Here is a 23,414-nt window from a genome sequence, read left to right on the forward strand (position 1 = left end):
GCTGGTCTGGTTGACCTGTGTGCTTACTTTAGTGGCACTGGGCCCTGCATGCCAAACTGAGTGATCTTCAGGGGTAGGAAGATGCAGCAGAAAGAGACACCAGGTGGAGATGGGAAGTCAGGAGAAGCAAGCTTCTGGTATTAGGGTATTGGCCTGGAAGCCACAGGCAGCTTAAGCGTGTAGCCCGAATTCTGGGATCTGGCTGCAGGAGGTGACTTCGAATGGAATTAAGGGTTCAAATCCAAGTGTCCTATCCCCGGGTGCACACGGCCTGGCAGAGCCCCAGCCCGGAGGGCGCGGGGGTGGGGTGGGGTGGGGGGAGAAGTGGGGACTCCCTCCCTCATCAGGACATAGCCTGGAACCCTGAGCAGGGCGGAGGGCGGCGACTCGAACACTGTCCTCTGCCCCCCTCCAGGCAGCCGGCGCGGCCACTGCACGGGGCTGGCTTGAAAGGATCCAGGGACTCCGCCGTGTCCCAGAGACTTTCGGGCCTGGCCTTCTCCACGCTCCCAGGGGTGGTGGTGGTGGTGGTGGTCCTCGGGCGAGTTGCAGCCCTCTGGCTCGCACGTGAGTCCGGACACGGTCCAAGGGCTTCCCGGGAGCTGGGCGGCCAGCGCTGGGCTCGGAGGGCAGGAGGCGGAGCCGAGGCTGGGGCGCAGCCGGGAGCCGCCCCAGGGGGAGGGACCGACAGGGACCGGGAGGGACCGGGAGGTCCCGGAGCCCAGCGCGCCGCCGGGGAGGAGGGAGCCGCCGGGACAGCCGCCGCGGCCGCGTGCTCAGCTTGTCCCCGCCCAGGGAACCGGAGCCACCAACTAACTCCGCCCGGCGCCCGCGGGGGCTCGGGCTTCCGTCCCGGAGAGAGCCTGCGGCCGCGCAGGTTGGTGCGGCCCGTGCGGGGCGCGGCGGGGAGCGGGTCGGGTGCGGAGCGGGTCGGGCGCGGAAGTTGGGCAGAGGGCCGGGCGGGGGATCGGGCTGCCCGTCCGTCCCTCCGCTTCCTGGCCCGGGGACCGTGGTGGATTTCCTCCGGCGCGGCCGGCCGGCCGGGGTCAGCGCATCTGGCGCCCCAGCCTTCCTGGCGTTCTCCTCCCCTGCCCTACTGTCCTCACCATCGCAACTGAACTGCGCCTTCGCCTTTTTGGGGCGCGTTTGTCCATTCGTCTTACTTGTTTTGTTTTTGTTCTTTTCTTCCCTTTTTTGGACCACTCTAAGTGACGGTGGGAAAGCCCCGCGGGACCCCGAGCCGGTCCTTAGGACTTAGTTTGGGGGTCGTAGGGGCTGCCGCGAAGGTTGAGAGCGACAAGGCAGTAGTAGGATTAGCGACTGGGGCGCCGAAGTACTGGCAAGTGCCGGGAAGCATGGAAATTCCCTGTCCTCATCGCCTGCGGTGTCTGTCCAGCTAGCTGTGCTCTCTCCCCGGAGGTTTTGTCAGCCTTAGAACGTGCGTACTACTCCAGGGAGGGGTGCTTGCTCTGTTAGGCAGGATGCAAAGTACCCGCCACTTCCTATAGCTAATTAAGTCTGGTTGGGTCACCTCGTCTGCGTGGCCTTGGTGCTCTCTCCCATCAGAATCTCTGTCGTCCTGGACAGAATATATGCCGTTCTGTTGGCTGCTTAGAGCCTGTTGGGATGATTTAGGGGTAGTATGTGGTGGTTTTGAGTCAAGGTCTCTTGTGAAGCTCCTTGCTAGTGGGTCCCTGCCCTGAGGATCAGAGTTCTGTCCTAAAGCTCAGACATGGTGATGATTCTGAAGGGTTTGGCCTGGAGCTCTCTAAGGCCGAGAGGCATAATGGTTCATAGGGTTTTCTGCAAGTGGTTAATAGGGTTTCAGAGTTGAAATTACCCTTTTATTCAGCAAAGCCTGTGTCCAAGCTATGGATCTCTATTTCCCATGGTTATGGAAATTCGACTACGAAGAAGATAGTATTGGCCTCAGCCTTTATACTTCAGAACTTCGTTTGCTTCAGATTTTTTGTTTTCTCTACACTTGTTTTCACCCTGCCAGTAACCTTATATTATTTCCAATCTTAATAATTTTGGAAGAAAATCTTCATCTTTGTGAGCCACCACGTGGTTACTGGAATTGAACTCGGGAACCTCTGGAAGAGTTGCCAATGCTCTTAACCGCTGAGCCATTTCTCCAGGCTCCCAAAATCTTCATCTTTGTAAAGTGGGTTCAAATACTTAGTATCTGAACTTGATAATCACGGGCACAAGAGTCATTGTTTAATGTTTTTCTACCTGCCTTCCGGGAAAAGAACTGAGAAAATCAGATTTACACTTTGTATTAAATGGCAAAGTTCTGTCATTCATGTATCCCCAATTTAATAGACATTTTCATGAGTCCATGTATCGTGCAATGCAGTGTGCTGGGTGTTTTAAGAGCAAGACATGGAATATATTTCTTGCCCTAAGGGGCTTTCTAAACTGATTTAGTGACACCCATATCTTTATATGAACATCCAACATAATCTAATAACTGTATGTGTGCTAACAGAATGCTCTCAAGAATGTACTAACTAAGGCTCTTTTAGGTCATAATTTGGTGAAGCTGCCTTGCAGATTGGAATAAATACCAGGTTCACTAAGGATACACTTTCTAAAATAACGTCTCAAATGCTCATATTTCATCAAACAGAAGTACATTTAGAAAATGATTTTTTTTTTTTTTTTTTAAGCAAAAGTTTAGAAAAGCATCCTATAAGACAGTGGTTCTCGCCAGGCGGTGGTGGCGCATGCCTTTAATCCCAGCACTCGGGAGGCAGAGGCATGTGGATCTCTGTGAGTTCGAGGCCAGCCTGGTATCTAAGCGAGTTCCAGGAAAGGCGCAAAGCTACACAGAGAAACCCTGTCTCGGAAAAAAAAAGACAGTGGTTCTCGACCTTCCTAATACTGTGACCCTTTAATACAGTTTCTCATATTGTGGAGACCCCCCCAACCATAAAAGTATTTCATTGCTACTTTGTAACTATAATTTTGCTACTGTATAATGTAATCTGATATGCAAGATATCTAATATGTGACCTATGTGAAAGGGCCCTTTGGCCCCCAAAGGTGTCACGATCCACAGGTTTAGAACCCCTGCCATAAGATGTATTATGTGGTCATTAAATATTAAAAGGCTGTCATGATTTCAACCAAAACATCAGTTATCTTTGGGTATCCATGTCAATGTTTAAATTATAGTGCCTAGAAAAATAACTTGAGAATAGCAGATTTTTTGTTGTGTGTTTATGACCATAACTTTAAAATAACTTTATTATATTCATTCATTTATAGGGGGAGGCACAGGCACACAACTGGAAATCAGGGGACATGCTGTAGTAGCTGGTTCTCTACCTCTCCTACTACTGTGGGTCTAAGGGATCAAACTCAGGTCTCATACTTGGTGACAAGCACCTCTACCCACTGAGCCATCTTGTCTACCCACAAATGTACAGATTTCAATAGAGTGGTGCTCGAGCACTGTGTTGGATACTTTTCTCTTGCTGCAATAAAACACCATGATCAAAAAGCAATTTATAAAAGACAGAGTCCCATAACCTAAATGCTCTGTAACCTTTCCAAACAGCACCGCTCACCAGGGACCCAGTGTTCAAATACTAAACCTATGGGGGATATTTCTTGTTCAGACCACCACAGACACATCCATGTTGGATGAGCTCTGGATTGGCTCTGCAAATTTGACTTAAGAAGTTAAATGAAATCCATGTCTTTGTATGTTAGCCCCCTCCTCCCCAAAAAACTAATAATAATAAAATAATCATCCTGAATGCTTTTGAATTTTTTTTAAAAAGTTAAGAATCTCAGTGAGAATTATTTCTAAAACCAATTCTTACTAAGGTTGGAGCACAGGGTAAGTAAGATGTCTGTTTGGAAAGATTGATCCAGGCTCTTCCTGTGATGTAATGACACTGGTTCTTTCTCTAGTTCTAAGGAGAATTCATCTACCTGCTGGCTGGGTGGAGTTTCTTATGCTGCGTGCATGTGGACCTTTGAGAATTGATTGAACCCACACCACGAAGCATGGCAGGCTGAAAAGCAGCTAGAGGGATGTAAGGTTAACCCTGCAGCCTCCCTTCTAGCTCAGTATGTTTGTTATCTCATTTATGAAATGAGATTAAAGATTGTTATCATTGCCTTGGAAACTGTGTGGTTTGATAAAAAAACAGCCAGGAGTATCACACCTGAGAGCTTCTTATTCTGTAGGAACCTTTCACTTTAACCCCTTTAGGCTGGAAGAGCTAATTGTTAAAACGACATAAAAATAGCTCAGACAGATAGGCTGTGAATATGGTGTTCTTGGTGCTGTGTGCTATCGAGTTTACTTGGAGAAACTCTGGTCATCTACTAACTTCTCTCTCCTAGGTCTTTTGTTTTTGTTCGTTTGATTGTTTCGTTTTATTTTGAAATGGAGTCTCACTGTTCAATCCAGGCTAGGCTAGAACTTGGTATACGGATCAGACTAACATCAAATTCCTGGTCCTCCTACCTCAGTCTACTGAATGATGATTATAGACCTGTTACTACGCCTAACATCTACTATTATTTCATACTGTTGAGAGGAAGACCTGAAGCGGATCCAAGGTTAAACAGGTATCTGCTAGCAAGAAGAGAGTTATAATTCCAGTTGGCAGACAGTTCTGTGGTTTATTCCTAACCCCTATGTGGTCTTGTATTATCCAGGGCACACTAAACATCTGTTTATAAATAAGGTATAGCTAAAATGTTTTGGCTTTGGGTTGTGGTGGGCCTGGGTTGTTCCCCCAGGTATTTACCTGTCCTTTAATCTTGGGAAGCTATTTAACTTCTCAAACGCCGCCCAGTTTTATCATCAACAAAATGGGAGTAATGGAAGGACTTATGTAAATGGACTCTTGTAAAGATTAGATGCTCTAACCAAGAGCGTCTTTAGAGTATCACTTGCCATTGAATGTGGGGTGGAGGAGGGAATGGCAATTCAAAGGTCCAAAATTAAAAATAATGAATAACATACATAAATTTTTACCCCAGATATTTTGAAGTGGATATTCCTCATCTACATTGTGTCAGTTATTTATTCAACAAATGTTTATCAAGCTCCCAACTCATGCTTGAATTCTGCATAGACTGACATACAGGAGTATTCAAGAAAGGTGTAGCTACTCTCCTCTAATTCAAATGTCAGTTTTAAAAACAAATTCATAACACCATGTTACTTGTTTCATGGTGGGAGAAGTATACAGAATCATAGAGGATGTGAAGGTATGTCAGGTCCTGGATGCACAAGCATAAAATTATCCTCCGTGTTTTTTGGGTTGGCGGTAGGCAGTGGTCAGTGAAAATGTCAGAGGAAAGAAATCCACTAAGATCTGAAGCATGAAGACCCCATGAAATTGGAGAGTTGAAAGGTGTTCCAGATCCAGAGGAACTTGAGAATGGAAGTCAAATGATCAGTGTAAAGGAGTAAGTACATGTGAGCATGAAGGACAGGTGTGGCGATCCAGAGAACCCAGACCTTGCTAAAAGGGTACCAGCCAAGTGTTCTCAGGGTGAGATGCAAGCCAACATTTGCCAGGTGTTGAGAATTTTAAGAGAGGAACTTAAAATTTACATTTATAAAATATCTCAGAATGTAAAACGCTCGAATGTTTTTTTAGGAACTATTATGCGGGCCAAGATAAATAGACCCATGATTGTAATTCAACCCCAGGCTACTACATTGTCTCCTTCATCATTATAGAAGTGAAAGAAATTTTGTGTGGCTTAATAAATATATTTTAGAAGGATAGTCCGGGGATGTGCCCACAGGTAGACACAGAGTGACAACACTCAGCACATGTGGAGCTGGCTGAGGGCCGTGTGTGATGCTGAAAGGCAGCAGGCGACAATGGAGACTGAAATAGGATTGGCACTATTGGGCTTGTGTTACAAGGAACATCCTGGGTACCCTGTAGAGAATGCTTAGGAGACAGTAGTGGAAGGGGGCGGGGGGGGGGGGGGGGTAATCATTTTGGAAGCTTGAAGTACTAGCAAGAATTAACTGTGGTCACAAGCAAGTTATTCAAGACACATGCAGAGAGATGGTAGATTTCTGAGATATTTGTGTTACTAACGTGTCGAGAGGTAATTCTCCACCAGTCACCCAAATTCCTGCATGTCTATAAAAAAGGAACACATTGTCATTGTAGATTCTCTTCTCAAGACCATTTATATCATGGATGACCTTCAAGAATAGAGGTAGTATTTTTCCTGTGGGAGTAAAGAGAAACTAGACATGATATTCAATATACAAGATTCCAGTTTTAGAGGAATTCAGGGCTCGCCTCCTCCATTATGAATCAACGGGTGGACAGGTACCACCTGTCTGCCATGTCATAATGTGAGAATTGGGTTTCAGGAAACATTGCCACTATTCCTGCTACTGTTTCTGTGAATAATGTGGTCTTTTTTCTTTGACCTAAGCATTTTTCTCATATCCTGATGTCCATGAGATGCTAACTTTATTGTTTTGGGGGGCCACAACCCATACTGTTTAAATTAATTAAAATAGAGTAAAGTTTTAAAATGTCAACTCCTCAGTTGCACTACCCACGTTTCAGGCGCTTGACAGTCATATGTGGCCAGTCACTCTAGGGAATTACTAGTTTAAAACTTGAGATTGAAGCCGGACGGTGGTGGCACACGCCTTTAATCCCAGCACTCGGGAGGCAGAGCCAGGCAGATCTCTGTGAGTTCCAGGCCAGCCTGGGCTACCAAGTGAGTCCCAGGAAAGGTGCAAAGCTACACAGAGAAACCGTGTCTCGAAAAACCAAAAAACAAAACAAAACAACAACAACAACAACAACAAAAACCTTGAGATTGAGGCCGGGCGGTGGTGGCGCACGCCTTTAATCCCAGCACTTGGGAAGCAGAGACAGGTGGATCTCTGTGAGTTCAAGGCCAGCCTGGGCTACAGAGTGAGTTCCAGGAAAGGCGCAAAGCTACACAGAGAAACCTTGTCTAAAAAAAAAAAAAAAAAATCTTGAGATTGTTTCTGTGTTCGTGGTAAGCAGAAGTTGATGATTTTGACAATATAAATATGATGCTTGTTTTTTTATGTTAGATTTGAGTGAATTTCTCTATATAGATGGGATATTTCAATTTGAATAAGATAGACTTAGCCGGGAAGGGAAAATACAAAATTATTGACACTGCTGTCTTGAAGTCATGTGACAACAGAAATGCTGTGGCGTCCCTCAAAACTGCGTCTAACTGTGGGTTTCAGATGTGTGCCCAGGAGTTTCGTGAAGCAATCTTAAGAATTTTTCCTTAGTGTGAGAGAGCAGAAGCCGTGCACTAGTGGTGTGCATCTGGCACATGTCCACTCTAGCAGTTACCAGGCAGTGCCAGCTGCCGACACAGCTGGCCGGCCCAGAGCGACAGACGGACAAAAGACGGGGACACGGTTTCCACACGGCTCCCGTCCAGAGCACTGAAGAGGACAGGCTCACACACAGAAGGAACTGAACTTGAATAATAAAAACGTCATACTTTAAAGTACAACTTTGAGTGACCCAGCAGAGTCGAAGGGCAGTGCCAAGGAACCTCGTTGTCCCTGGTCAGTGAGGGGACGCTCGTTATGAGCTGCGTGGACCACAAGAGTTAGAGTTCAAAGCCCAGAGAATGCCAGGCCCAGCAGACAGCAGTGGCAGCCAGGAAAGACAGTTATTTGGGTTGTTTTTTTTTTTTTTTTTTTTTTTTTTTTTTTTTTTTTTTTTTTTTTTTGCGCCTCTGTACTTCTTTGTGGATGCTCTTGCCTGCTTGTCTTAGACAGCACAGAGGACAGCTAGAGAAACAACCGTGAAGGCTGAAGCCCTTACAAGATGGCATTTCAGTAGTCAAAAAAAAAAAAAAAAAGTCTGATTATAAATGTAAGATATTACAAGATCCATTTACCATGGCCAAAAGATGTCTCAGAAAGAGTATTTGTAGGCGCTGGAGAGATACCTCAGGGCCTAAAGAGCATATTGCTCTTGAAGAGGTCCAGAGTTTGGTTCCCAGAACCTGTTGGGCAGCTCACAATTAACTGTCACTCCAGCTTCAGAGGTTCCCAAGGCCTCTGCTCTACATTGATGCCTGCACTCTTGTGAACATCCGCACACAGACACATGATTAAAGAAATAATGAAAAAATACATGAAATGTATCTGTAGGACAACGACTTTTTGCTTGCATAAAAACTAATTGAGAGTTCCAAAATCTTTGAATTTTAGAGTATTTAAATGTTGATTTTTTTTTTTTAAGTACTTATGTCCATAACCCGGACTCTACTAAGGATATTACCTTTTGCAGTTTGGGGACTTTTAAATGAGATAACTCAATATTGAATTACCACGATAACTGTAGTATTTAAAGAAAACAATTTTTGTAGGTTATAACATGTATTTCTTATTTGCATTACTAGTTGCACCAAAAAGTCCTTGTTATCGTAGATAATCCTCACATTTCGTTAATTTGGGAAAAGCCTGGATACCTCTCTCTTAAGGCTTGCGCTCATGTAGAGTCCTTGGAGAAAGCGGATGTTTGTTATTGGCGGCATTTTACTCTGTTTAGTTTTTAAATGTTGTGTTGTTAATTGTCTTTGATTTTAATTATGGATTCTAAAGCATTATTTCTATAGGTTTTTGCACAGGGCCCGTAGTCCCTCCTACAATCCCTCTTCTCTGCCGGTTTACATCTTGTTGTTCGCGGTTGCTCCGTGGGCTTTCATTTGCTTTCTGTTCCGTTGGCCACAGTTCTTAGTAGAGCTACTGTTCCCCTTTGCCTCCGTTCTCTGCCTATAGATCGGATGGAGTTGGGAACCGCCATTCTTTTCATTTGGGAGACAATCCGCGCCAGCTTCTTGCCCCCCCCTTTAGTAGGCAGGATTTTAGAAAACTGGTGGCAGTAAAACTGGAGGATATTGTTGAGATTGTAGGTGGGTCCGTCCCTCAGAAATAAAACGAGGCATCTTGCTACACATTGTATGAATAGGTTCAAGGGAAGGAAAGAGAACCAGATTGTGTCTTGTGTTCACCCATCTTCTGTCGCCCTTTAAAGAAGCCCACAAGAAGGAAATAATAGCGAACTAATAAGCCCTTTCTTTCCCCCGAGAGAATTTAGAATGGCATGGATTGTAATGTTTTAGGAGTGAAGCACTAACGATGGGGGTTACAAAAACAGGCCTTGTCCTTTAACCCAGGAGACCCTGTAGTGCTCACAAGTTTTAGTGTGTACATTTTCTCTAGCCGCACATGAGTAACTTTAATCAGGAGCAAAGTGGGTTCTTTCTGTTACATGCCATTTTCTCCATGGCCCCTGCCTCACTTAGCTATTACTGTATGCCTAATCGACCAGAGTGAAATGTCCTGAAAACATTTTTCCAGGGAGCTAAGGACTTTTTTTGGAGATTTTTTTTTTTTTTTTTTTTTTTTTCAGAATGGAAAATGCCAAGGAGAGAAAGTTGGGATGGGTTTTGCAAAGGTAAATGTTTCCAGAACAGAATGATGAGTCAAGGAGCTGTTAATAGGATATGTAAATGTAACCTTTCACCTAGTTACTGTCACTACCTAAGTCCTAACTATGTGGTTTCAGTAAATTGTTTGAGCTGGTTCTTGTCTAGTTCATTAATAAGCAGATTCTCTTGGTCCCATCGTTTCTCGGTCCGTTATGAGAGCTGTTTCAAAGTTTGTACTGCCATGGCCTCCCCTATGCAGCTTCTATTTTAATAAACAATCTAATACTAACAAATACTTCTCAGTGCTACCCATGTGTAAGACACTACACATTCCTCCCCCCACCTCTCCTTTCCTTCCTGCTTATTTTTCCAGTGCTAAGGATGAAATCCAGGACCTTGTGCATGCTAGGCAAATGCTCAGCACAGGTTCTGTTTTGAGCTTAACACAGTATTCTTGACTTTAGAGATATGAGAAGGGGAAAACATGAACTATACTATCATGGAGTAAAGAGCCATTAATTACATGTACACATAATAAAAATAAAAATTTACAAATAATTAGAATATAGATAAATGAATCTGAACAGCATAATGTGATTTTGTTGACTTGCATAACAGGAGTCTGAAGAAGAAATATTTGATCACTAGCTGATGACTGGGTGAGTGAGTTTGTGACAGGGTAGGAAGAAAGAAGAGAAAAGTGTTATTTGTTCAGAAAAACTCTTATAGAAAGTAACAAAGTAAAGTGAAGTATTGGAGGACAACCTTTGGTCATGGGGCTGGATGAGTCTGGACTTAACCTGGTTCAGTTCATACAGGAAGTTCCTGGATGTGTCAAAATTTTAGTTTTTATACTGCCAACAATGGGTAATGTTTAAGTAGTACCTGGGAACTTGATATGGGTTGTGTTGGAGAAGATTACTTATGAGGGAGATACATTGGAACAGAGCCTGGACTTCACCTTGGAGAAGTTGAGTAGCTGCTGAGTACATGAACGGAGAAGAGGGGAGATGAACCTGTGATGGACTGAAGAGGTGGCTCAGTGGTTAAGAGGACTGGTTGCTCTGACAGAGGACCGAGGCTCAGTTACCAGCACCCATGTGGTGGATCACAACTGTCTGTAATTCCAGATCCAGAAGACAACCTCTTCTGGCCTCCATGGACACTTCAGAAATGTGATACACAGACATATATGCAGGCAAAACAGCAACACACATAAGAGACGAGAGAGAGAGAGAGAGAGAGAGAGAGAGAGAGAGAGAGAGAGAGGGAGGGAGGGAGGGGTGTACCTGTGATGTGTACTAGAAAACAGATAGTGAAGGTAGAAAATACTAAAATACTGTAGGGTTGTTGTCCATTGACTGTGAGGATGAGATGAGACTTTTTCTTACCTATTTGACAAACATTTTGTGAGTCTCTATGAAAATTTATGTGCTAGTTTCTGTGAGTAAACTGTGATCAAGGTATCAGAGACCTCTGTACCCATGAACTTGCATGTTAATAGTAGTGACAGGTAGTTATTAAAAATATAATTTTGGGAAGTAACAAGTTATAAAGAAAAATAATACAGGTAGACATAGAGCATGAGGGTGGATCCTCTTGTGTAGTAAAATCAGGAGGGATGCTGCTGAGTCAGAATAGGCCTCGGTGAACCAGATGAGCTGACCATGAGAAGATCCACAAAGCAAAAGGAACAAATGTAAGATCTTAAAGCAGGAACAAGAACTCTGGCTCCAGTCTGGTCCCTCAACCACCACTACGCCTGCCAAAGAATGAAAGTCCCGGGTGTCCAGTCATGGGAGGGTGAGACAAAGAAGGTGTTAAAAGTCATCTTGCTACCCTAAACGGAAAACCTTGAGCCATCTTTTTCTTTGATGCTGAACAGTGTGTCAGAGTCACATTCCACACCAGCCCTAATCTCACACGGCTCTGCCACTCAGCTGATGTTCACGGCCTTCTAGGAGAGATCCCTTCATCACTTCACACCCTGCTCAAGAACTGACAGTGACAAGCACAGGTCCACCTGTCAGTGATGAGTCTTATCAGACCAACTGAAGGGCCTCAACCTTCACCCAACCTTCTTCTCCATTATTGTGGAATGAAGGCCTTTCTCTAGTACTGACTTAGACATTCACATAGTTTATTCCCTTTCTCCCTAGCAGCACATTGATTCATCATGGTGAATACATTGTCTTCTTCCTATCGTCTTGTTCCCATTTCTTCTTCCAAGTTTTCTTCCTTTTGTTTTCTTTTGTTGTTGTTTTTTTTTTTTTTTTTTCTTTTTCAATTTCCCTTGACTTATTTCTTCTTCCCTGGCTCGTGGAGTGCCTTCCACAGTCTGCGTGATTCTATTTTTGCCTTTTTTCTTTGAGTCCCTCAAAGAAGCACCGCCTTCAAAGTGCCACCATCGTTTCAAGTTAAAATATTTTTGAGTATTTTATCGTTTTGTAGAGAAGCTTTGACATTAACACTTGCTTTGCCACATATTTATGGAAGGAATACTCCTGTCCTCTGACAACTTGCCGGAATGATCTGAGGATGGTCAAATAGGTGGGAAAGCAAACACTACTTAAAATCACACAAAGGGGAAGAAAAACCCAGCATAGGTAATAATCATAGGACTGTGATTAAACATTAGCCCCAAATTGTTCAGAAACATACACACGCTTTAGAATTTGAATGACTGTGCAGTCTTATAGTCAGACTGTGTACATATCAGTTTATATTCCTTAATCTTTTGAGACAGTGAGTTTCAGGGTAGGTATGGAAATCAATTTGGTCTTGATGGAGATAAAGGAGTTTCAAGGTCTCTCTCTGATACATAGTTGGAGAGAAGCAATAGAAGACTTCCTTTTACACCAAATATTTAGCATGTCAAAAAAATTGTCTATTTGTCAGTGTGGTTCTTGGAACCCCAGTGTATGTGAGAGGGAGGATGGGGTTGCCAAACACTCAGAGAGTCAACTTTCAGGTTCTGTTACTGATGGGAGATGATAACCCTCCTTTTCATCAGAGTGTAGTTGCGAGGATTAAGTAAAGTCAGCCTGTAAAGCGTGCTCTAAGGACATTCAGAACATGCCTTCTCATATTTTAGATGAGGATACTTCCAATCCTGCTTGAGCTGCAGGATTCCGTGCCTTTTCCTGCAGTGTGGAGTACTACTTCAGGGCTTCCAGGCTGCCATGAGGCTTCCTGGTTTCCCCCCACCCCTTCAAGCTTTGACCAGCTCCATCTGCAACATCTGTATTTATTTCCAAAAACTATGAGGGCAGCGATACCACAAACTGAGTGGCTTAAACAAGTGAAGCTATTACCTCATAGTTCCAGAAGTTAGGACTCTGCAGTGGTTTGTGCGTGTTTCCCCCAAGAACACATTGAATGTTCAAGAATGCATTGGAAACAATTCTATGTGACTGTGTTTGGTCATGAAACCTAAGGAGAGGTAGTTAAGTCGTACGACTGAAGCCCTTAGGACTTCAGTGCCAATTACAGAGTGCTTCAGGCTGTGAGCTCTCTCTTGCGTCTTCTCATGCCCTCTTCTCACCCTTGCTTTCCATCGTGGGTTAATGAAGCAAGACTATTTTGATATTAGACTCCCTGAACTCAAGAACTGTGAAAAAACTGAGTTTCTTTTCTTTATTAATAGCACAGTCAGAGTATTCTGTTATAACAGTAAGAGTCATGTGTTGGCTGGTTTGATTCCTTCTGCGGGTGGTGAGGTGTGCTCTGTCCCGTACCCCTCTCTTGCTTTCTTGTTGTTTGAGACATTTTTTGGCTTGTAGATGTCTTCTCTGTTCTTCACATCTCCTTTGCTGTCATCCTTCACTTATGTCTTCCCCTTTGTCTGAGTTTTCCCTTTGTATTGGATACTGGGCCACCCTAATGACCTTTTCTTTACTTGATCACCTGCACAGACCCCATTTCTAAGTCCCATTACTCACTAGTTCTGGAGGTTAAGACTTGAACATTGCTTTAGGGGCTACAACTTAAACCCTATCAGCACAATGCAGTGTACATGCAAGAAGGTATAATCACAAACACGGCAAATTAACATGCTACGAAAGTGTCTCATAAAGTAAATGAATGAGGCTCCAGAAGCAATATGATATAGCATATGACACAGGGCAAAATAAATGAAATGCTTCATAAAATTACGTGTGGAATTCTGCATTTTCATTATTAGAGTTCTGCAAGTCCTATTAATTAATTTTACATCAGTGGAAATTAAAGTAGAGGTCTAGCCAAGAAAAAGAACAAAAGAACCAATTAATTTTCTTCCTAATTTTAATGGTACATTCAAGTATTTTACTGATGACATTGGCACAATATGTGATTCACATGTTTTTTCTTCTGTGGATTTTTTCTATGTGCATAATCTTACTGCTTTAACTTTTCCCCCCTTGTTTTTTGTCCTCTGGGCCTTCCTTTGCCTTTCCTGACTGACCATCTCTGCTAAATACTCAGGAAGATGTATGGCCTTATCTTATGAGATGTGTTTGCTTGAGTTGACTAAAGCACCTTTCCTCTTAGAATGAAATCTCATTAGTAGTCTGTAATGTTTACATGTGTTTCTGTGTTTGCTTTTGTGTGTGTGTGTGTATGTGTGTGTGTGTGTGTGTGTGTGTGTGTGTGTGTGTTATTTTTCAATAGTAGAGGACAAGTTTGATAGGCCTTCATCTCTTGATGCTGGAGAATATGTAAGCTCTATTGCGCAGATTTACCAAGCTTTGGAATGAAGATATCCCATTTACCTGGCGAGGCGAGCCTGTATTACTCCTCATATGTCCTCCTGTTCTGCCATTAGGACAGTCTTTGTTTGACATGAAGCTGGCATGCTGTGTCCTTGTGCACCTCCTGGCTGACCAGTTGAAAAGTTTAACTGTTTTCTGTTTTTAACAGAGTGACACACAGATCACACTGAGAGGCATACTGTAGAGGAACACATTCAGATTTACTGAATAGAAATTGGATACTTGACTTTTGCCTTAGAGAAGAGTGGCTGTTTTGTTATCAACCAAAAAGCTTTCACAGCCTAGCTCCCACATTCCAAAGAGCGTGGTGCTATTTTTAAGGAGGTTTTCATTGCTTCTCTTTCAATAATTTGCTTCATTATTGTAGCTGCATGGAGATTTTCACTAAAGGAAAACAACGAGAGATTTTAATCCTGCTTATTATAAGATACAGTGGAAACAATGAATTTCAGATTTCACTGCTATTGTACAAATGCATTTCTTCTTTTCTATCAAGTAGCAGGTACTAGGAGTATGAATCTGAAACTTTCAAGCCAAGTAGAACACCATCTTTACTTTTATTTTTAATTATGTGTGTATGTGTGTGTTGTTTCAGGCGGGGGGTGTGCATGTGAATACAGATGCCAAAGGGGTGGCGAAGAGTCAGATACGTCGGAGCTGGAGTTATAGTTAGTTGTAAGCTGCTCAACTTAGGTCCTCTCCAAGAGCAGCACATGCTTCTAACCGCTGAGCCACCTCCCCAGCTCCAGGATACCACATTTCTAAAACTGCAAAGGAATGAAAAATGTGTATGAAAATAATAATAAATCAAATGTTTAAATTTTTTTAAACCACTCTTCACCGTTCTTCCTCACCCTTCAGGAAATTTGTCTTAAATATTTTTCTGTTGAAAGGTAAACACTAAGCCGTCAGAACAGTGCCTGAACTGGTGGTAGCCCAGATCACAAAATGTGGAGAGACGGTGCTTTATGATAGACAGCCATGGGCCTGGGGTGAAGAGCAGTTCTGCAAGGCTGTTTTAAAGAGATGCATAGTTCCTGGAGCCTGCAGAGATTATTTAAAAATGTTCTCTTTATTTTGGAAATTATCTATTTTTTTAAGTTAGAATGTTTATATATTTATTTGTTCGTCCTAGGAAACAAGAACCATGGCACATCTGGGATCCCCCTGGTTTTCAGAGTCATCTCTGCACTATGTAGAAGGCTTTGGCATTCTGGGTACTTAGTGACCAGACTCCATAGCCACCTGAATCACTTGTCTTGATGGACAGCTTTCTTCATTTCCCAGATCTTGAAATACAGGCGCTTTTTTTTGTGATGGCTAAGAGTGTGGGCTTTATAGTCAGTCTGCCTGAGTTCAGACCCAAGTTTCAACATTTACCAGCAATGTGACTTAGAGAAGTGATGTAGGCTCCCCATGCCTCAGTATCATCTCTGAGGTTGATTAGCAATAGCAGGAGACACTATTCTAAGCATGTCACACGTCTCCAACACTTTCTAATTAATTCTCACAGCTACCCTGTGAAGTAGATGTCATTGTTTCCATTTACAAATAATGAGACTGAAGCATGAGAGGCTAAGATAATTTGCCCAAGAGCAAGGGCCAGGATTTGAATTCACAGTTTTGGCCTGGGGAGACCTGTGTCATTCTGGCCAACTTGTCAAGTGGGAACAAATGAATCCTTTGTGATTGGATTATAAAGGGCACCAGGCATGAGTAAGCATACTAAGACAAGGGCTGAGATGGCTGTCTCCATGATGCTGCAGACAATTCCTTCTATGGTTCTTGTGATGGTGGTGACTATTATTGCCATTGATATTATCTGTTTCAGTGCATTCCTTACCTCTTCCCCCGCCCCCGCCCCCCCCCCCCCCAAGACAGGGTTTCTCTGTGTAGCCATGGCTGTCCTGGAACTCGCTCTGTAAACCAGGCTGGCTTTGAAGTCACAGAGATCCGCCTGCCTCTGCCCCCTGAGTGCTAGGACTGAAGATGTGCGCCGTCACACCCTGAACATTCCTAAGCTTTAATAATAGTTTGTAATTTTTTAAATGCTTTTGTCTATGGAAATAGCTTTGATAGTGTCTCTCTAGGTTTCTTTGTTTGTTTAAAGGCAGTGATACTGGTATTGGATCTCCAAGGGCTTGCATTTGCTTTTAAACCTGTTCTTCTAGCAAACTATGTCATGAAGTGTTTTGGTGCAGTGGAGTCATTTGAAGTTGCACTCTGTTGGGGAAAAAAAAAAACCACAAAATTTTGGTTAAAACTGTTGAGAGTTATAAAATCCTGCCCAGCCTTTTAGATTCTTTCCAAAGAAGTTGAGAGAGGGCAGCCCTGCAGCACTTTACGATTTTTATTTTTCAGTACAGGTTATATACTTGATTCCAAGGGTGGCGGTTGGGACGATAGCATCTAAGAAACTTTTACATTTCTAAAAAAAAAAAAAAAAAATGTAATTCTTTTAAATCATTGTTGTTGCTTTTTAAAACAGAAAACAACCCCATTTGCTGGTGGGATGAAATTGAAGTCCTTTGTCATTAGGGTAGTGCTGAATTCTCAGCTGACCAAACACTGAGTTTGGGAAGGCAGGAATGCAGTAATCCTTAAGCACTCTCCCGGGGTTTAAGTCACTGGACTTTGAAATGTTTACGAAGCAGTTTTCCTCCCATTCACATACTTGGTGGTGATGCTGCTGGTCTTCCTCTAAGTATTTTGTCTGCATGCCTGGCGGCTTAGCCTAGCATCTTCTGCTGGCTCACAAAGGGAGGAAAGATGGAGGAGGGACCTTCAGAATCCCGAGAAGAGGAAATGGATGTTTTTGCAATGCTGCTTGTAATTTTGAAATACTTCAAACTAAAGTTACTCTGGATGCCCCAGATTTTGTGAAGGAAAAGCCTACTGCCAGCTTCAAAACAACATTCTGAAAGTGTCTAGTCCCCTTGGTTTTGAGGCTCCTTCAGAGGGCTGTGGTAGACTAGAAGGGTGAGACTATGTTTAAAAAATATTTTTTAAATTATTATTTCTTATTTTATATGGGTGCATGTGAGTCCGAGGATGCCTATATGTACCACATGCATGCAGGTGCCCATGGTGACTAGAATACAGTGTTGGATGTCCTAAACAGAATTTATAGGTGTTTGTGAGCCACCTGATGTGGGTCCTGGGAACTGAATCCAGGTCCTCTAGAAGAGCATCAAGTCTTCTTAACCCCCGAGCCACCATCCCTCCAGCCCCATGCACGTCTAGGATTTAATGAAGAAATTTCCATTTGTTCTCATCCTGGTAAACTCTGGACCTTACAATCACAGTAATTGCTCCTGTTTATTGGAAGAGTTTCCTGTGGCATCAGATAATGGGAGAAGGGTTGTACCTCTTACCTGCTGTAGGGCTTGGGCACACACGGAACTCTCTGCACATCTCAGCTTTTTCATCTTTAAGACAAGATTGTTTTGTGGACTTCATGTAGTTTGATAGTTATAATTATTCCTTGAGGTGATGCATGTAAAATATGTGTATAAAACACCTGGCGCATTGTTAGTTGCTTTGAGCACATTTGAGGACCCAAGGTGTGTCATCTATCCTGCCCTGTAAACCGTGGTCCCCGTCCTGTGGAAGAGGAAATGGAGGCTCACAAAAGCTAATGTCTTCGCTTTGAATGTGGTGCCATCTGTCTTGCGCTCTTCACTCCAATGCTTCTCTGCTTCTTCTGCCCTCCAAGGCAGGGTCGCAGGAGACCACCATTTGATTTTCCTCAGAATTACGTGCTGTGTTGCTTAGGCGAATCAGGAGACGCCCAAGTGGTCATCAGACCCGTGACATAGACAGGCCTCTTTCAAAGGAAAATATCCCTGCCTCACGTGTGACTGAATTACATTGGTCAGAATGTGCCTTAAGTATGTTCAAACTCGAAGTAAATGCCTTCGTTGACAGCACTTACACAGTTATAGAGTGAAACACATTTGCAAGTTCAATGTCAGCAGCGCTATAGAACAAAATGTGAGCAATTACACTCATTTATGGGCTAGATCACTTATGCTGAGAGTTCTGGATTCATCTTCACTTGGAACAGACTGTGTTGAATCCGCTCTTTGATTTCATAAATAAATATATCATAAATCTGCAATATTTGCGGTTTCATTTGATTCAGCCTTACAGATGTCTTCTTAGATAATTGTTACATACTTTGGTAGCTATGGTTTCAAAGGAGCTGGCTGTTCTGAATGGCAGGATTGCAGGATTCCAGTTTCAGTGGGCTTGGATTGATATATCTGGCAAACTCTTCTATTCGCAGGGAGTGAGGACATTAACTGTGTGTTTAACTGCACACCTCTCCTAGCCCTATACTTAGGGCCTGGGGTCTAGGTCTGATGTGGTAGCTTCACATTGCTGCAGCGTTTTTATAGGCAGGTTTTTTTTATTCTTTGCTGTGTTTTGATCCTGGGTTTTGTGAATTGAACCCAGGGTCTTTCAGGGGCTCGCCCTCTGACCTCTGTCTAATGATAATGTTTTCAACATAAATATTCTATAAATTTCCATTTTTTGATTTCTATAAATTTCCATTTCTTGGTGGCAAACTGACATTGTTGGATCATTAAGTATATACAATTTTTATTTTATATTGTATTTGATTGCCATTTATTGTGACAGTGCAGAAGAGAACGCAGTTTGCCATAGTTCATGTTGGGAGGCTGCATACTTCCTGTCTAGGCCCAGAATCTAAGTAGGCTTTATATGCTGCTATGTTCTCTTCTGTAACTATTGACCTCTGTCACAAAAGCTGCCTGTGACTATACGTCTATACATCGGCAATACTTGACAGGTATTGCAATTTTAAAAATTAAAAATAATTGTCATGCCTCACAAAATATGATTTTGATGTTTTTTGTTTGGTTATTTTTTAATGATTTGAAAAGCCTTTGAAGCTCGAGCCTACAGTGGGACATTTGACAAGTTGCCTGAACAGGCTAGGCCTGCACTAGACGGCACGGGGTGCTGTAAACTGCTCTCTGCGATGCACTTTAGTTGTGGAGGCTGACGTTCATCAGTGCGAGCAGGACTACGGCAGCACCTCTGAAGTGAAGGTGACTTTGGGATGGAATTTTTGGGACTCACTTTTCTCTTCTTGAAAATAAGGGAAGGTTTTTCATTTTATCTCTGACAGGGTATGGGGAGATGATTAAGCCTGACATTGGAAGGTGAAGGCCCTGTGTGGATAGATCTGTGGCTCAGCTATGATTACTTCTTTAATTACTATTTAGATTTAACAGGTTTTTTCAGGCACTTGTTGCATAGTTCAATTTTTTGTTCATTCTTTTGCACATTTATATCATATACAAGACATCTTATACTCATTATTAAAGTTATCAACCCGTTGCCAGGTATCACACGCACGATGTATTATATACATCATTAAGATTATTAACCCATTGCCAGTTATCACACACACGATGTATTATATACATTATTAAGGTTATTAGCCCATTGCCAGGTATCACTCACAAGATATATTATATACATTATTAAGATTATTAACCCATTGCCAGGTATCACACACAAGATGTGTTATATACATCATTAAGATTATTAACCCATTGCCAGGTATCATACACAAGATGTGTTATATACATCATTAAGATTATTAACCCATTGCCAGGTATCACACACAAGATGTGTTATATACATTATTAAGATTATTAACCCATTGCCAGGTATCACACACAAGATGTATTACATACATTATTAAGATTGATTACTCATTGTCAGATACCTTGAGGTTTACTTTAGTCTGCTTGCCTTTTAGTTATTTTATGTGGTGGATTTTCCGTAGATATGATTTTCATTTTTTTATGTTCAGTTTCTGAAGATAATCATTTAGAAGTTTCAGTTATTGAAGATAAATTTATACATTTGTCTTCACTTGTTTTTATAAAAATACCTTTGGGGTTTGGAGAGACGGTGAAAGTACTTGTGCTGCAGATGTAGAGACTTAAGTTCCAACAACCAGTACAAATTTAAAAATCTGAACACGGCTGCATGTGCCTGTTGCCCCAGCATTGGGGGCTGAAGCCACACAGATCCCCAGAGCTTGCTGTCCAGCCAGTCTAGCCATAGTAGTGAGCTTCCAGTTCAGCGAGAGACCCTGTCTCAAGGCAATGTGGTAAAGAGTAATGGAGAAAGACACCTTGGCTCTTGCTCAGGCTTCCACATGTGTACATACAGTTGCACTCTTGTGCACACTCACAAGCATCCACCACATGAATACATAATACAATATCCCCCTACCCTAGAAACACAAATACTGTCTTCCCATGGTAGTATTTGTCTAAGTGTTTACTGTGGTTGTTTGATAATGTCACATTTCATTGAATTTTATGTATGTCATGATATATTGACTCAGTACAAAGTATTTATTCAATACCTTTTACAAATATATTTGATGTCGTTAATTGAACAATAATCCCTTCCCATTAGAAATACTATTTTGGACTCTATCTAGATAATTTAGTTCCCTGGAACATGACCTAAACATGTCTTAAAACAGTATTGGCAACCAGACACCATCCTTGGTTTATGATCTTATATTTTGTATGAGTTGAGGAACCTGTGTTACTTTATGGATTTCTGTCTATCTTCAGAGCTAAACATTCTGGTGACAAAAACTGACTCATGCTCCTAACCATTTTCAGTGTCATGTCATGTCACATTACTTAATATTCACATAGTCATACAGCATCCCAGGAACTTTTTGAGAGTGACTACCCTACTAGGTAACATGTCTTTCACACTGTTGTATTGGTACATTCGAAGACCACACTAACATTCAATTATGGTTGTGTATTCCACACTTTTTAAATTAAGATTAATAAGTAATTTTAGACATTTAGGAGCATGCTTTGGTTTGTTTTTAAATTCTGGGAAGGACCACTTCTGTGTTTTCTGATCTGCTCTTGTAGAAATCTTGAGTAAGCTTATTTGGGGAAGAGGGTATTTTGACTGTGGGTAGTTTTTCTATATGTCAAACCTCTTACTTGAAATGGACCTTTTACAAAATAGCCATACCTCAATAAAAAACTAGTCACATAAAGTGTGGAAATGGTGACCTGTAATCTAGAGAAAGAAATAAGTTTCTTATTCATGGAAAGGTTCCCCAGTCATGGTCTCATTGAAATCTATCTAACTACCTTATGGAAAATTGCAAACAGTCACCTCTAATTCTTGATTTCTTTAACTTATTATTCTTAGTCATCTAACTCACTCCTTTCCTGTTTGCTGTGTGTCCCCTGAATGGAAGCTTCCTCATCTAATCCACTCCCTTCCTGCTTTCTGTGTGTCCCCTAGAACAGGAGGTTCCTTGGGGGCTGGGAATTGTACAAGTTTAGCAGGTGCTGGTTAAATATCAAATGAATTAATAGCTTAAGACAGTGAAAAATCATTATCAAAGTAGATGTTGCGGTGTGGGGTGGGAGATGCAATTGCTTAAGAGATTGACTCTACTAGCAAATTTAAAAATTAACCTAAATCATGCCTTTTGTCCCAGAAGGAGTCTGTGAGTAAAATGCTCTTTGATACGACGACCCTTCGACTGAGAGGACACTGATTCATGTTTGAGTACATTAGGAGCCAAACTGTCGTCATTCCTTCCAAGGCTTGCTTCATTATGTGAGGGTGTCTTCCTCCCTCTCTTGTAATAGAAAGCTTATTGGCTTAATCCCCTTTTCAATTTCCCTGAAAGACAGAGGTCACTGAAGTTACTGTTCTTCGTTACTATAGGTGGAAAAAAATAAGGAGAAATGGTTGTTCTCCTAGATTAGAGATTAGCATGAGGTGGTTCTCTCTGTTTTTCTTCTGTGATGGTGCCAACCAAGGGCTGCTTGCCAAATTCCTGTCTGCCTTGACAACTGCCATCATGTCTCCTTCAGGCAGAACTATGTCCCGGTGACTTCACACTTCAATGGCGGTGTGCGATCTTGAGGGTAAGCAGGCAGGATTTCTAGTGAGCACTTCTTGGGACACCCCCTCCCCCACAGCAGATAGAAAAAGTTCAGCAGAGAAACCCTGCATCACAGAAAATTCAAAAGGAGACCTAGGAGAATTGTCTTTGAGCTCTCCACCCCCACCTGCCACCTGCAGCTTTTCCCCTAAGCCTTGGTTTGTGACCCTTTAATACTTGTGCCTTGCTCTTTGGCAGTCTCCTTGATTTTGCCCTGTACTTATGTTTATATTTGTTTTGTCCTTCCTAGGTAGTAAACACTGTCAAAGGCAGACAGATTGTCTTCTACTTTATAATTCCCTAGAGCCTCTCTACAGTATTTTGAAAGAGAAACACTCAATTAATGGCTGCCTAACAAGTAAACAGGAGGGAAAAATGAAGGTTTCAGGAAGGAGATTGTAATATTACCAAAAATCACATTAAGGAGTCCAAGTAATCAGAGCTGACATTTGGTCTCCCTGGCACTTAGAACGAAATGAAAACTGGACCCCATCTGAATGGATAAAATGAGGCATGGGACTGCTCGTCTAGATGATTTTTATTGTTTTCCTTCTGAAGTCTGGTGTGTGGCATTTTGTTCCAAAGGAAACACTAGACCTACGGTGATTTAATCTTGCCAAGTGAGACCTCTGCCGTGACTCACTCCCATTTCCATCTCGTTTGTTTTTGCCTGGAAAAGGACTGCAGAGACAAACAAGCACAATTCAAAGCTTAGTTTTCTGGTGGGTCAGTGGTGATGGTTTTCCTCATTTTTTCCTTGCTGTGGCTCCCATGGTAATATCCTATATGTAGATGCTGTTGTTCCAAAGGTAATAGCCTATATGTAGATGCCGTGGTTCCAATGGTAATATCCTATATGTAGATGCTATTGTTCCAGTGGTAATATCCTGTATGCAGATACTGTTGTTCCAATGGTAATATCCTGTATGTAGATGCTGTTGTTCCAATGGTAATATTCTATATGTAGTGCTGTGCAGGTCAAGTTTCTGTTTGGATGTAGTACTTTGTATGAATTTGAATTGGGTAGTCCCTTGTACTCAGAGATCGAGGGATTTCATAGATATAAAGAATGACATCCTGTGGTGACAACCAGACTTGACATCAGAAGTCCTGATGGGCTCTTCTCTGGGTTTGCAACTGATTTCCACAAACTGAAGGGACTGAGAGAGGTAACCTGTTTAGCAAAGATCCGTTCCAGGAGAGCATATAAGTTCCTCATCTAA

At 42.3% G+C, this 23,414-nt stretch overlaps 1 protein-coding gene across 4 annotated transcripts in view; it reads left to right on the top strand.

Moving 5' to 3' along the window:
• Nucleotides 1–748: 748 nt before the first annotated feature.
• Nucleotides 749–23,414, top strand: part of Pam (peptidylglycine alpha-amidating monooxygenase) — a 283,282-nt gene continuing 260,616 nt past the window's right edge. For all 4 annotated transcript variants that reach the window (XM_059278064.1, XM_059278067.1, XM_059278068.1 and 1 more), the window contains exon 1: nt 749–877. The gene's annotated coding sequence lies outside the window, so the exon portion shown is untranslated. The remainder of the gene's footprint in view (nt 878–23,414) is intronic.

The sequence above is a fragment of the Peromyscus eremicus genome, chromosome 13 (assembly GCF_949786415.1).
Source record: "Peromyscus eremicus chromosome 13, PerEre_H2_v1, whole genome shotgun sequence".
Taxonomy (NCBI): Eukaryota; Metazoa; Chordata; class Mammalia; order Rodentia; family Cricetidae; genus Peromyscus; species Peromyscus eremicus.